Here is a 14,312-nt window from a genome sequence, read left to right as displayed (position 1 = left end):
AATATAAATTATATGCTAAAAGATCATATCTATAGTGTTTTTTTAAAATTCTCTGTTTCCTTTTGTAATGAGGCGGCTTCAAAAGTCTTTTATTTTTCATACAGAATTTATCGGCTTTTTTCATTTTCATATGAATTGCATTTCTTTAAACGGTTAGTTTGAGCTATAAAGTGTTGATTGACTCTATTTTGCCACTTTTGTGGTACTAAGCTAGACCATTAAATCGGAGATAAATCATATTGATCATGACCTTTTAACCAATTTTTCCTTTTATTCATTCCCGAATTTCAAGGAGAATTATGTCTTAATTTGGAATGAAATAGTTTCTATGTTCCACCAAAATAATTCTTTATTTCATTCTTCAGAAAAAAAGCTATTCTATTATATTGAAAAACGGATCTTAACTTATATAAGTATAAGTTAAGGGCTGAGGGTTGTGATAATTTGTAAAATACATATGCTTGTGAAGTGTAAGATAAGCAAAAAAAGTCTGTGCGCTTTTATTACTAATAGTAGAAAGGGAACTTTTATTACTAATAGTAGAAAGAGACTTTTGTATAGTTGAAATAAAGTGAATTAGACTTTTATTATTTCTATAAATTATTTTTTGATTTGTTTCATTATTAGAATTAGAAATATTTCTATCATTGTAAATATATTTATTAAGAATTTTTTGTGTTGATTCCTGAAAAAATTGTGCATTAATGTTCCGAATATCACTGATACCTAAAAAGATATCTATGTATATCTTTTCGATGAAAAAAAAATTTTATAAAATAATGTGATTTACGGATTAGTAGAGCATTTCTTCTTTTTAATACGTGCCCAATATTTTTTGGCGATTCTAATCTTTTATCATCATAACTCATTTTGTTTTTGTTAGAACTTATATTTTGTATTATAAATTCTTTTTTGTTCTCTTTTTTTATTTTTTCTATTTGATTTATGAGTGTATTTGTTCTATCAGTCAAATTTTGTATTTTTTCTTTTTGTTAATGAATAATTTATGCAATCTGGAGGTCGAATTTTACTGGATGATTCATGAATTAGTTGATTATTTCTTATTGAATTTTTTTCTTCTTTAGTTTCACTTAATTGATATATTTTTATTTCTCTAAAGCCAAATAATAGAGTTGGGTTTATTTTTTCGAATTCTTTTACTATTTCTTTTAGAAATATAATGGTTTTACTAAACTGGTTTTTTATATCTTTTGAAACATTTAGAAAAAAATTTCTTTTTTATTGTAAAATTCTTAGAACTAAAAAATGCTGCTTCTTCCATTTTCTAATTTTTTTTGTTGAGTTCTTTAAAAGTAGGTTCAAAAACTGAAAGGTGGTTTTAGGGAGAGCCAAAAGGCAGCTCAGTTTCAATTCCCAAACTATTAAAAATTAGAAATCATTTTTTTGTCCTTTGTTTTTCATTGGATCGTTATAAGTTTTTTGTAGCTTAGACTTGCACCAAGGTGTCAGACGAAAAGGAAATAGGATCTTTATCTGAATACCATCTGTTAGCCAGTTTTTTGAAAATTCTATTTCTCATAATTGGACGCCATTATAAATACATTTAATATGCATTTCTCTATTCCAATCCTTTAAATCCTCAAACCATTCGAGAAATTGAAACAGTAGTATACATATAATATTTTTAACTATTATCAAGAAGGGTAATAGAATATTTTTTCTAAAAATAGAGTAGGTTACTAACACAAGACCTCTTAGTATTTGAGCAAATATAATATTATCCCATGCTTCTGCTATTTCTATACATGCTTTTTCTCGTCTTTTGTCTTCTTCTATTTTGTCTTTTTCTTTATTTTTCTCAGTGCCTTTTGGCCTTTTTTCTATATAATCAGAAGTTGTTAATTCTATGTTTTTCCACATCCAATTTTTAAAAAATATTTTCATCAGCTCAGAGATATCAAAAGAAAAAAAAAATGCCTTTTTCGATTCTATCCAAAAAAAAGGGGTGAATGTACATTTGCTTGAAAGAGTTTCCAAATAACTGTTTTACGTTTTTGAGCGCGCATAGAATCTTTTATTATGTCTCAACGAAAATTCGATTGTTGTGAATAACATATCAAAGCCACTTCCACTATTTCATTAGGATTATTAGTATCTTTGGTATTAGTATCAGTAGTTTGTAGGTTATTAGTAAAAATCACTACACGTTTGGATTTTCATGAACAAATCTCATACTCCGTCGCCACCCCGTCTGCGCTTTCTCCCTCCTGTTGCTCCAAATCATTAATTAATTTGTACGACCATCGAGGAACTTTTTTACTAATTTCTTTTAGTCCGATAGATTTTTTTTTAATTTTTTATTGTTAGGGTCTCTTATAATTGCATCAATTAGAAATTTATAAATTTTTTTGCTATCTTTTAAATCAATTTTTATTTGTTCTTCTTCGAGAAGTGAAGAAAGCTCTTTAAAATTTAAACTTGATGGTGGTTTTTCAGTAAGTTCATTGATTAAGTTCAAGAAATATAAAATTTTTGTTGTTAACGGTTTCTTATCAAATGGATTTTTTTATTTGTTCGAATTTTGGGTAATTAAAAATAAGAAGGATACTATGAATCTTATTTATCCAAAAACCCTCTATGTTAATGTTATTTTTTCTGGAAGTTTGATTTAGGATTGAAGTTGAAAAAAAAATTTGTGATTCGTCCCCAATAAGGGCCATTCAAGAAAGGATCATATATTATAGGTAAGTATTGGTTTTGAGGATTATCATTACAAAATCTAGTCTCTTGTTCGATATATCCCAAACAAAAAATATCCTATCCAAGTCAACTTAGTTGTCAAACTAGTCAACTCGTTACCTAATTTACGTTTGACTTTTTGTTTTGTTTTTATTTATTTATTGGCTGAACAAATCAACTTAGGAAAGTTATTATTTATTTATTTTTTCACTGTAAATTAATTAATTCCTTATTCAACATAAAAGAATTAATTAATACAAATTAGTTTAGGAAATTAGTGTAAAAGTAGGCCAACTTGTTTCCTTTTCTTTTGGTGGCCGGTTTTACCTAGTTAACTAGGATTTTATTTTGTAACTTTTTAGCCTATTTAAGGGCTCTTTTTATCAATAACATTCAATACTTTATTCATACAGAAAATTATTTGTGAGATTGAATTCTTTTTGTTCTTTTGAACACCTAAAATACCATTAGTGAATGAGTGTTTTAGTTTGACTTATCAATAGGCCTTCCATCACTTATTGTGGCATCTTCATTATATACCAAGGTTTCTAATCAAAGGTTGGTTAGGGGTCAAGCTGACCATTAGAACTTGAACATAATTAGATCCGGACTAATATAATACGGGTTTAGGCGTAGGTCATCCTAGGTTCGTATCACTCCGTTCCATGCCTCATTTCATATGGAACCCAAAAGTGGCTCTATTTCATTATATTCCATCCATATCCCAATTCCATTCATTTAATATCCCTTTGGTGACATTGAGATAAGAGATCTCATTTCTAGTCTATCTCTTTCTATTTCTATATATATATGGAAAGTTTAAAAATCATCATATAATAATCCAGAAATTGCAATAGAAAAGAAAAAAAGGAGGTTTGTGATGATTTTTAAATCTTTTATACTAGGTAATCTAGTATCCTTATCCAAGAAGATAATCAATTCAGTCGCTGTGGTCAGACTCTATTATGGATTTCTGACCACATTCTCCATAGGGCCCTCTTATCTCTTCCTTCCCCGAGCTCGCATTATGGAAGAAGGAGGAGAAGGAACTGAGAAGAAAGTATCAGAAACAACTGGTTTTATTATGGGACAGCTCATGATGTTCATATTGATCTACTATGTGCCTCTGCATCTAGCATTGGGTAGACCTCATACAATAATTGTCCTAGCTCTACCGTATCTTTTGTTTTCTTTCTTATGAAACAAGCACAAACACTTTTTTGACTATGGATCTACTAAAAAAAATTCAATGCGTAATCTTAGCATTCAATGTGTATTCCTGAATAATTTCATTTTTCAATTACTTAACCATTTCATTTTACCAAGTCAATGTTAGTCAGATTAGTCAACATTTATATGTTTCGATACAACAACAAAATGTTATTTGTAACAAGTATTTTGTTGGTTGATTAATTGGTCACATTTTATGCATGAAATGGGTTGGATTGGCATTAGTCTGGATGATACGAACCTAGGACGACCTGCTCCTAAACCCGTATTATATTAGCCCGGATCTCAATTAAGTTCAAGTTCTAATGGAATGGACCTCAACCCCTAACCAACCTGTGGTTAGAAACCTTGGTATAATGTAGACGCCACAATAGGGGATGGAAAACCTATTGATAAGTCAAGCTAAAACAACCAATTCTCTAATGGTGTTTTAGGTGTTCTCAAAGAACAAAGAGATAATTAATCTCACAAGTATTTTTTTAATCAAATCAAACTTGTATTCATATTGAAAAATAAGCCTTTAAATAGGCTTTGAAAGAAACAAAGTAAACCCTAAAAACCCTAGGTAAAACAGGCCACACAATAAAGAGTTCTATGGTGGCCGAAATTCTCACTCCTTTCCTAATCTAATTTGGATTAATTAATTCCTTTATTTTGAATTAGGAATTAATTAATTTACAATGAAAATAATAAAATAATAACTTTCCTAAACTTATTTTTCCAGAAAATAAATAAATAAAAACTAAAAAGTAATGGTAATTTCCTAAAACAAAAAGTAGAATCAAATTAGGAAACTATAATACTAGCTTTTTGACTAAGTTGACTTTGACCAATCTTTGACCAAATTGAGCTCCAAATCAGCTTCTAGATGCTTTGTAGGATGCCAAATAAACTAAATATGAAGGCCCACACGTTGCCCATGCTTGGAAAAATAAGAAAAGGCTAATAAAGTAAAATACAGTAAAGCCAGCAAGCAATACAGCAAATTCGGCCAAATTGTTGAAGCTGTCCATACAAGCCCTTTTTTATTGCATTTGAGGCTGCTTTAACTTGATTCCATGACCTCTTAGGCATATGTATTGAACCCATAAATCATTGGAACCATTTCATGCTTCTCGGACTCCAAACATGTACCAAAACCGTCACCCGGGTCCATATCGGCTTCCACCACTTGGACGCTTAGAATAGGCTTTGTATCTTCAAGTATGGACAAGCTCTATTGAGATTGATTAACCCCTGTATAAATACTTCCAGGTTGTCCTTAAATCTCTTAATTTGAGCTCTTGTGATTGGCCTAGTCTTCATCCATGTCGAGTCAGCACCCCAGCGGGTTATCGGTTGAGCAGGCTCGGGCGGAATCACATCATTCCCCTCTTCTTGAAAAGGATTTGTCCTTAAATCAAGATTATCACCTGCAGCAAAAGGAGTTAAATCAGCAACATTAAATGCAGCACTCATGTTATACTCACCCGGTAAATCAAGCTTGTAGGCATTCTTATTATTCGGCTCCAAAACTTGAAAAAGTCCATCCATAGGCGGCATGAGCTTTGACTTTCTTTGTTTAGGAAACCTTTCCTTTTGTAAGTGCAACCAAACCAATTCTCCTGGGTCAAACACTATTACAACAAAATCTAGAAATACATGCTCGTTATGGTAAAAATTACACTTTTTAAAGTTAGCAAACAATATTTCCCAAATTTTCAAATTACCACTAAGTAAAGCTCTCAACAATGCAGATAAAGTTCTATGCAATAAAGACATCCTTAAATAAGTATCTTTAAAATTCATGGTCAGCAATGATTTCTTATTCATAATTACTTTATTAACATCACCAAAGCTAAGATAAAAATTTATATTTTTCCTTTCTTGTCTTCCTTTTCCTTTCTCACTCACGGCCATCTCACCTTCCTCACTCTCAGCTTTTACACCAAATTTCTCACTCTTGGTTTTATTAAAATTTTTCCACACAACCTGAGTATTAGAAGACTTACCTTGGACAGCAAGCTCACCTTTTCCCTCTTGATTGGATGGTAGTCCACTTGGAATTTCATTTTGGAAGACATCTCCAAATTCCTTCAAAAGAGAAATCATTGAACTTGGCAATTCAAGTTCTTCAAAGTTAGTTTGATCATTAAAATGATTTTCTTTATAAATCATGACCAGCAAAGGTTTCTTACACTCAATAGCCTTATTAATATCCCCTAAAATCAAATAAAAATTGCTACTTAACCTTTCCTTTCTTTCTTTTTCTTTTTTTCCCTTGGATTGGCGCAAACTGTCGGATTTCTCTTCCTTCTCCAAGCTCGCAGGTTTGCCACTTCCTTTTCCCTCTCTTTCGGCTTTCCCTTGATCTTTCCACTCAATATGAGTCTTAGAAACCTTACCTTGATCAGCAACCTCATTCTTACCTTCTTGAAAGGATGGTGAAGCCGTTGGTGCCATACTTGCTTTTTCCTTGAGCTTTTTGGCTTCTCTCCGTTGTTGCATTCGTAATTGGTCTTTGTAAACCTCTTTAGGAGATAATGGTTCCAGCTTGACCTTCTTCCCTTTAAACCTGAAAACAATACTATTTTCTCGACCAAAATGAGTAGCATCGTTATCAAATTGCCATGGCCTACCTAATAGTATATGTCCAGCAATCATGGGTACAATATCACATAAAACTACATCTTCATATCTACCTATATTAAATTTTACTTTGGCTTGTTTATTCACTTTTATTTCACCACCATCATTAAGCCATTGTAATCTATAAGGTTCTGGATGTTTAATAGTTATTAAGCCTAATTTATCAACTACAATGTTACTAATTACATTTGTACAACTTCCACTATCAATAATCATACTACAAATCTTACCTTGAATTTCACATCGGGTGTGGAAGATGTTCTCTCTTTGAATTTCATCCTCATCTTTGTATGCAGTAAGTACTCTCCTAGAAAGCAAGTTTAATTCAGCATTGGATGCTTGCAAGGTTTTGGGTTCATCCTCCAAGTCCTCCTCCTCTTGCTTGGCTTCATCCTCACTTTCTTCACTTTCCGATTTGAGCTCTTCATCGCCCTTTAACACCATGATTCTTCTATTTGGGCATTGGCTGGCTATGTGTCCTCTTCCTTGGCACTTAAAACAAATTATTTCTCTGGATTTTTGAGGTTTAGGATCAGATTTTATCTCACCTCTAAGTGCTTGGACAGATTCGGTCTTGACCTCCCTTGTTGGCCCGTTGGTAGTTTCTTCTCCTAATTTCGGCTTCAACTTGTTTTCAAGTGGAATTGCTTTTCCAGCCACTTGAACTTGTCCTTCCACTACTAGAAACTCCTCCAAACCGTGTACTAACACCCCTCCTCTTGAATTGGTTCTCAAGCTTAATGGCTACATGCAACATCTCCTCCAATTCCAAGTATTGTTGTAATTCAAGTTGGTTGGCAATGTCACGGTTCAAACCACCAAGAAATCTCGCCATTGTTGCCTCTCTATCCTCATTCATATTCAGCCTCATCATTAACATCTCCATCTCTTTGTAATAATCCTCCATGGACCTACTTCCTTGAGACAAAGATTGAAGCCTTTGATGCAGCAACCTATGGTAATGAGATGGCACAAACCGCTTTCTCATGGCTCCTTTCATTTGACGCCATGTTGTAATCAAGTCATCACCAACCCTCCTTCGGGTGCTTTGCTCATTTGTCCACCATTGGAGTGCATAATGGCCAAACTCCATTGCTGCCAACTTCACCTTCTTACCTTCCGAATAGTTGTGGCAGTCAAAAATCATCTCTATTTTTTCTTCCCACTCCAAATAAGCTTCGGGATCACTTTTACCCATAAAAGGTGGGATATTAACCTTGATATTTCCCAAATCATCATCTGTATCTTCCCTCCTATATCTCCCACAGCCAGCTCTATCTTGGACAGCAAAGGTTTCGTCCGTACCTTCCTCAAAGTCGCCGTCGAATGGCTCCTCATCAAATTCCTCTCTCGGCCTCTCACGACCTCCTCGTCCTCGACCTCGTCCTCCATGGAATTCTTGCCTATTTCTTGTATTCGGCCTTCCTTGTGAGGCTTCTAGTCTTCCCACTCTTTGATTTACATGATCAACTTGAGCACTAACCCGCTGTATTGATTCCAAGACAGCTCTCATATCCACTTGGTCTCCACTCCCGGTAGCTCGGTCATCGCCATGGAATGCTACGGACTCTTCCTCATTGATCCTCAAGGGTGGATCCCCTCTTCTTATTCTAGAATCTGCCATGTTAGTATAATACTGCAAAAATAAAATAAATCCTCACAATATTCACTCCCTCACGTGTTTCACTCAAACAAGGTCTCGACACTCGTGTTTGCACACTAGTTTTGGCTTTTACCCTCTTTTAAGCTCTCACACTCTTGCCTTTTTCCACTCAATGAATTATCTCAAAGTTCTAATTAAAACACCCACAAAACAGCAATTAGATCACTAGTATGTTTTAATTAAACTTATCAACAAAGCAGTAGCAAAAAGTAGGCAATACCGAAAGAATCCAACAAATCCTAATTTTTCGGCTTTCTAGACAAGAAAACACAAAATAATGGGAAAACGTTGGAATTTTTGAAAACTGCACCAGATGGTAGTAGATTATGAGTTCAAGAATAAAATTCCATAAAAAGAAATTCAAATACGAACAAGAATCAAAGAGAACAAAATTATAAAAAAGTGTTGGTTGTTGTTCTTGTAATTCAAGTTTTGTATCAATTCCTTTATCTAATTTTAATCCAAATAATTTAAGCACCCAAAATCCAAATATCCAGCAGCAAAAATAATTCTCCAGCAACTCAAATATTGAATAAATAATAAAAAACCAGCAGCTCCAACAAATTTCCAGCAAACAAATCAAACTCCAACAAACCGAAATATTTTTTTTTTCTTCTTTTTTTTTATTTTTATTTTTTTATTCGGCTTTACCTTCTTTTTTTTTTCTTTTTTTTTTCACTCACAGAACATAAACAACTGCAGTAGCAAGAATAATTACCAAAATTGCAATTCCAACTCCAAAACAAACACCAAACCCGTGACCTCCAAATAAACAAAATGTGCAGTTTTTTTTTTTTTTTAAATGTTGCCGTAAACTTCTTTTTTTTTTTTCTTGTTTTTTTTTTTTTTTTTTTTGAATATATGAATGCAAATATTTAAGACTAAAACAGAAAAGAAAAATCAACAGAGACCAAATTAACAAGAACAATGATAAAAGACAACCAACAAACTAGGAAACAAAAATACGATAAAACTAGGAAATCCTAATTCAACTAGGAATGAATTTTTTATTTTTTTTTAAGATGCTGAACGTGTATAGGATGGATGCAACCTTAACCTAATGCTAAAATTGCAGAATAACACAAAAACAAATAAAGCAAATAAAGATAGATCAAACCTGAACAAAATTTAGCTCTGATACCAAATGATACGAACCTAGGACGACCTGCTCCTAAACCCGTATTATATTAGCCCGGATCTCAATTAAGTTCAAGTTCTAATGGAATGGACCTCAACCCCTAACCAACCTGTGGTTAGAAACCTTGGTATAATGTAGACGCCACAATAGGGGATGGAAAACCTATTGATAAGTCAAGCTAAAACAACAAATTCTCTAATGGTGTTTTAGGTGTTCTCAAAGAAAAAAGAGATAATTAATCTCACAAGTATTTTTTTAATCAAATCAAACTTGTATTCATATTAAAAAATAAGCCTTTAAATAGGCTTTGAAAGAAACAAAGTAAACCCTAAAAACCCTAGGTAAAACAGGCCACACAATAAAGAGTTCTATGGTGGCCGAAATTCTCACTCCTTTCCTAATCTAATTTGGATTAATTAATTCCTTTATTTTGAATTAGGAATTAATTAATTTACAATGAAAATAATAAAATAATAACTTTCCTAAACTTATTTTTCCAGAAAATAAATAAATAAAAACTAAAAAGTAATGGTAATTTCCTAAAACAAAAAGTAGAATCAAATTAGGAAACTATAATACTAGCTTTTTGACTAAGTTGACTTTGACCAATCTTTGACCAAATTGAGCTCCAAATCAGCTTCTAGATGCTTTGTAGGATGCCAAATAAACTAAATATGAAGGCCCACACGTTGCCCATGCTTGGAAAAATAAGAAAAGGCTAATACAGTAAAATACAGTAAAGCCAGCAAGCAATACAGCAAATTCGGCCAAATTGTTGAAGCTGTCCGTACAAGCCCTTTTTGATTGCATTTGAGGCTGCTTTAACTTGATTCCATGACCTCTTAGGCATATGCATAAATCATTGGAACCATTTCATGCTTCTCGGACTCCAAAAATGTACCAAAACCGTCACCCGGGTCCATATCGGCTTCCACCACTTGGACGCTTAGAATAGGCTTTGTATCTTCAAGTATGGACAAGCTCTATTGAGATTGATTACCCCCTGTATAAATACTTCCAGGTTGTCCTTAAATCTCTTAATTTGAGCTCTTGTGATTGGCCTAGTCTTCATCCATGTCGAGTCAGCACCCCAGCGGGTTATCGGTTGAGCAGGCTCGGGCGGAATCACATCACTGGATATAGAAAAATAATTCTATTAGATCTAATAAGTACCTTATGTCAGAATTGAGAAATTCTATGGCTCGAATCTTTAGTATTCTCTTATTTATTACCTATGTCTATTATTTAGGCAAAATACCATAACCCATTGTTACTAAGAAACTGAAAGAAACCTCAAAAATGGAAGGAAGGGGGGAAAGTGAGGAAGAAATAGACGTAGAAATAGAAACAATTTTAGAAACGAGGGGGACTAAACAAGAACAAAAGAGATCAACCAAAGAAGAACCTTCTCCTTCCCTTTTTTTGGAAGAAAAGAAGGATCCGGACCAAATCAATGAAAAGGAAGAGATACAAGTGAATGGAAAAGAAAAAACAAAGGAAGAATTCCATTTTAAAGAGACACGCTATAAAAATAGACCTGTTTATGAAGCTTATTATATGGATGTGGATGAAAATCAAGAAAATTCAAAGTTAGAAATATTTACAAAAAAAAAAAAAAAGATCTACTCTGGGTTGAAAAACCTTTTGTTAATATTCTTTTTTACTATAGATGATGGAATATGTCTAACTTATTTCTGATATTTGAGCTAACTTATGAGTGCTTGATGTCCGAACTAATTTATGTCTGATGTCCGAAGTCTGAAGTCCGATGTCAGATGTCTGATGTATGGGTGTCTGATATAAAATGTCCGATGTATGATGTCTGATGATAGATGTCCGATGTATGGGTGTCTGATGTAAAATGTCCAATGTATGATGTCTGGTGACAGCTATCAGGGTCTATATCAGCCTCCACCACTTTGATGCTTAAAATAGGTCTTGTATCTTCAGGTATTGACAAGCTCTTTTAATATTGAATTACTCCCTAGATAAGGGCAGCAAGGTTGTCCTTAAACCTCTTAGCTTGAGCCTTAATGATTAGCCCGGTCTTCATCCGTATCAGATCAGTACCCCAGTGGGGTATCCGTTGTATGATCTCTGGCAGATTCACATCATTCCCCTCAACTTGAAAAGGATTTGCCTTTAAATCAAAGTCATCACCTACAGCAAAAGGAAACAAATAAGTAATATTGAATGTAGCACTAACATTATACTCACTCGGAAAATCAAGTTTATAAGCATTGTCATTTATCCACTCCAAAACTTGAAAAGGTCCATCTCCTCTCGGTATCAATTCTGATTTTCGCTACTCCGGAAACCTCTCCTTTCTTAGGTGCAACCAAACCCAATCTCCAAGTTCAAACACAACTTGTTTTCTGCCTTGATTAGCATTCCTTGCATATTACTCTGTCCTCCTCTCAATATTTGCCTTAGTCTTTTCATGAATCTACTTCACAAAATTAACTTTTTGTTTCCCATCTAGATTAGCATGTTCACTTAAAGGTAAAGGTGTTACATCTAATGGAATCAAAGGATTAAAACCATAAACAATTTCAAAAGGAGTAAATTTAGTTGCTGAATGCAAAGACCTATTAGAAGAAAATTCAACATGTGGCAAACAATCCTCCCAAGTTCTCAAATTTCGACTAATTAATGCTCTCAACAATGCAGACAAAGTTCTATTCACTGCTTCGACTTGTCCATCAATTTGTGGATGACAAGTAGTTGAAAATAAAAGCTTAGTACCTAATTTAGCCCACAAAGTTTTCCAAAAATAACTTAAGAACTTAGCATCCCTATCCATAACAATAGTCCTAGGCATTCCATGTAACCTCACAATTTCTTTGAAAAATAAATTAGCAACATTAGATGCATCATCAGTTTTATTACATGCAATAAAATGTGCAATCTTAGAAAATCTACCCATAACACAAAAATTGAATCATTACCTGTCCTTGAGCTAGGCAAACCAAGAATAAAATCCATAGACAAATCTACCCAAGGATGTGAAGGAATCGGCAAAGGTTGGTACAATCCGTGCGACTTCAATGTGGACTTAGTCTTTCGGCATTTCAAGCACCTTTCACATATTTTCTCAACATCTCTCTTCATGTTAGGCTAATAAAAATGTTCTTGAAGTAAGGATAAAGTTTTAAAAATACCAAAATGTCCCATTAAACTACCCTCATGACCTTCCCGAACCAACAATTCCCTAATGCTACAATGAGGCACACAAAGTTTGTTTTCCTTAAAGAAATACCCCTAAAATTTGTAAAATGTACTAAATCCATGTTTAAAACAGGTTCTAAATATTTCTTCAAAGTCACTATCATGCTCATAAAGTTCTTTTAATTGTTCAGAACTAAGCAATCTAGCATATAAGGTAGAAAAGAGAACATACCTTTGGGATAATGCATCAGCAACCACATTTTTCTTACATTTTTTGTAGCGGATCACATATGGAAAGATCTTAATAAATTCAATCCACTTGGGATGCCTTCAGTTGAAATTTCCTTGGCCTTTAATGTGCTTCAAAGATTCATGATCCGTATGAATCATAAATTCTTTTGGCATGAGATAATGCTGCCAGGTTTCCAAAGCCCTCACCAATGCATACATCTCCTTGTTATATGTCTGGTAGTTTAGTGCAGCTCCATTTAATTTCTCACTAAAGTAGGCTATGGGCCTTCCTTCTTGCATTAATACAATTGTCTTAATCGTGGGGTATCATTGAAAAATAAGAATCCGTGTTATCAAAAGATTTCCTATGATTATTTCTAGTATGGAATGAGTCAATCATCCACTATGGTATCCTATTAAACAAAACTGGTGATATTGTTCCTCCATTGATCAAGAATATTGCTTTTAGGAAGTATCATGATCATCCAATAAGAAGGGTTTCCATTTTTTCAAATGAACGATTTAAAGACCTATTGATTCTAACAACTGATTGCATCAGACCTTTCAATTCATAGATGTTGATCTCAGACCTATGAATGGGGATATTCCGGAAACTGACAAAGAAAAAAGGAAGTGAGTTAGACAAAAAGATAAGAAACTTGGATAAAAAAAGAAGTAACTTGGACAAAAAGAAAGGAAGTGACTTAGACAAATCTTTTTTGTAGATAACATCAGACCAATCAATCGAATATTGATTAATACCTAATTGATCAAACACTACTTGAAAATGAAAATGGCTCTTCTGCATTAGGATCCTGATTCATGGATCTCTCGATTCGAGAAATAAAAATAAGAGGATCTAACCATTTCTTCTAACTCTTTTTCAAATTTAGTAAATGTTGGTTGATCGTATATTTCATTATAGTTCTATGATTTAGAGTATCATTTCCTATTTGATCCATTTGAATTCTATATTCAAATTGCTATCGGATCTATTCATTAAAAAGAATCGATTTAATACATTTCTCAATACATCTCTTATGCACCCATAGGTGCTATATTGGATTTGAATCAGATTTCTTATCAATCTATATTGATTGATTGCCTCCATTATGTTGTTGCTAGCAAATACCATTAATTTTGGTTTTGTATCTTCCAAATCATTCCCACAGGAGGTCCGGAGCCATTTTTTTCTGATCCTTCGATAAAAAGATTCATTTCCTTCATAAAAAATAGGAGGTAGAGCCAATAAAGATTTCTTTTTCGATTCATCCCTAGAGTTGAATACTTCATTCAAGAATTGTTTTTGATCCAATCTGTAGGAATCAATAGAAAAGGCAAATTCTTTATATACACCAGATCTGGCTTGGTTATTGATAGAGTGAATAGATCTACTATTTCTTGAACATTTGATTCAAAATCATGGTGTAACATGTATCCCCCCCTGTTCTGATCTTGGAATAGATGAAATAAATCAAAAAATGGATTTTTGTTCAAGAATGAAATCTTATTGGAACTATCAAGTTCATCCTTCAGAACCATATTACATCCCGG

The sequence above is a fragment of the Ziziphus jujuba genome, chromosome 5 (genome assembly GCF_031755915.1).
Source record: "Ziziphus jujuba cultivar Dongzao chromosome 5, ASM3175591v1".
NCBI lineage: Eukaryota > Viridiplantae > Streptophyta > Magnoliopsida > Rosales > Rhamnaceae > Ziziphus > Ziziphus jujuba.
The sequence above is the reverse complement of the archived record's forward strand: the minus strand, read 5'-3'. Positions refer to the sequence as shown.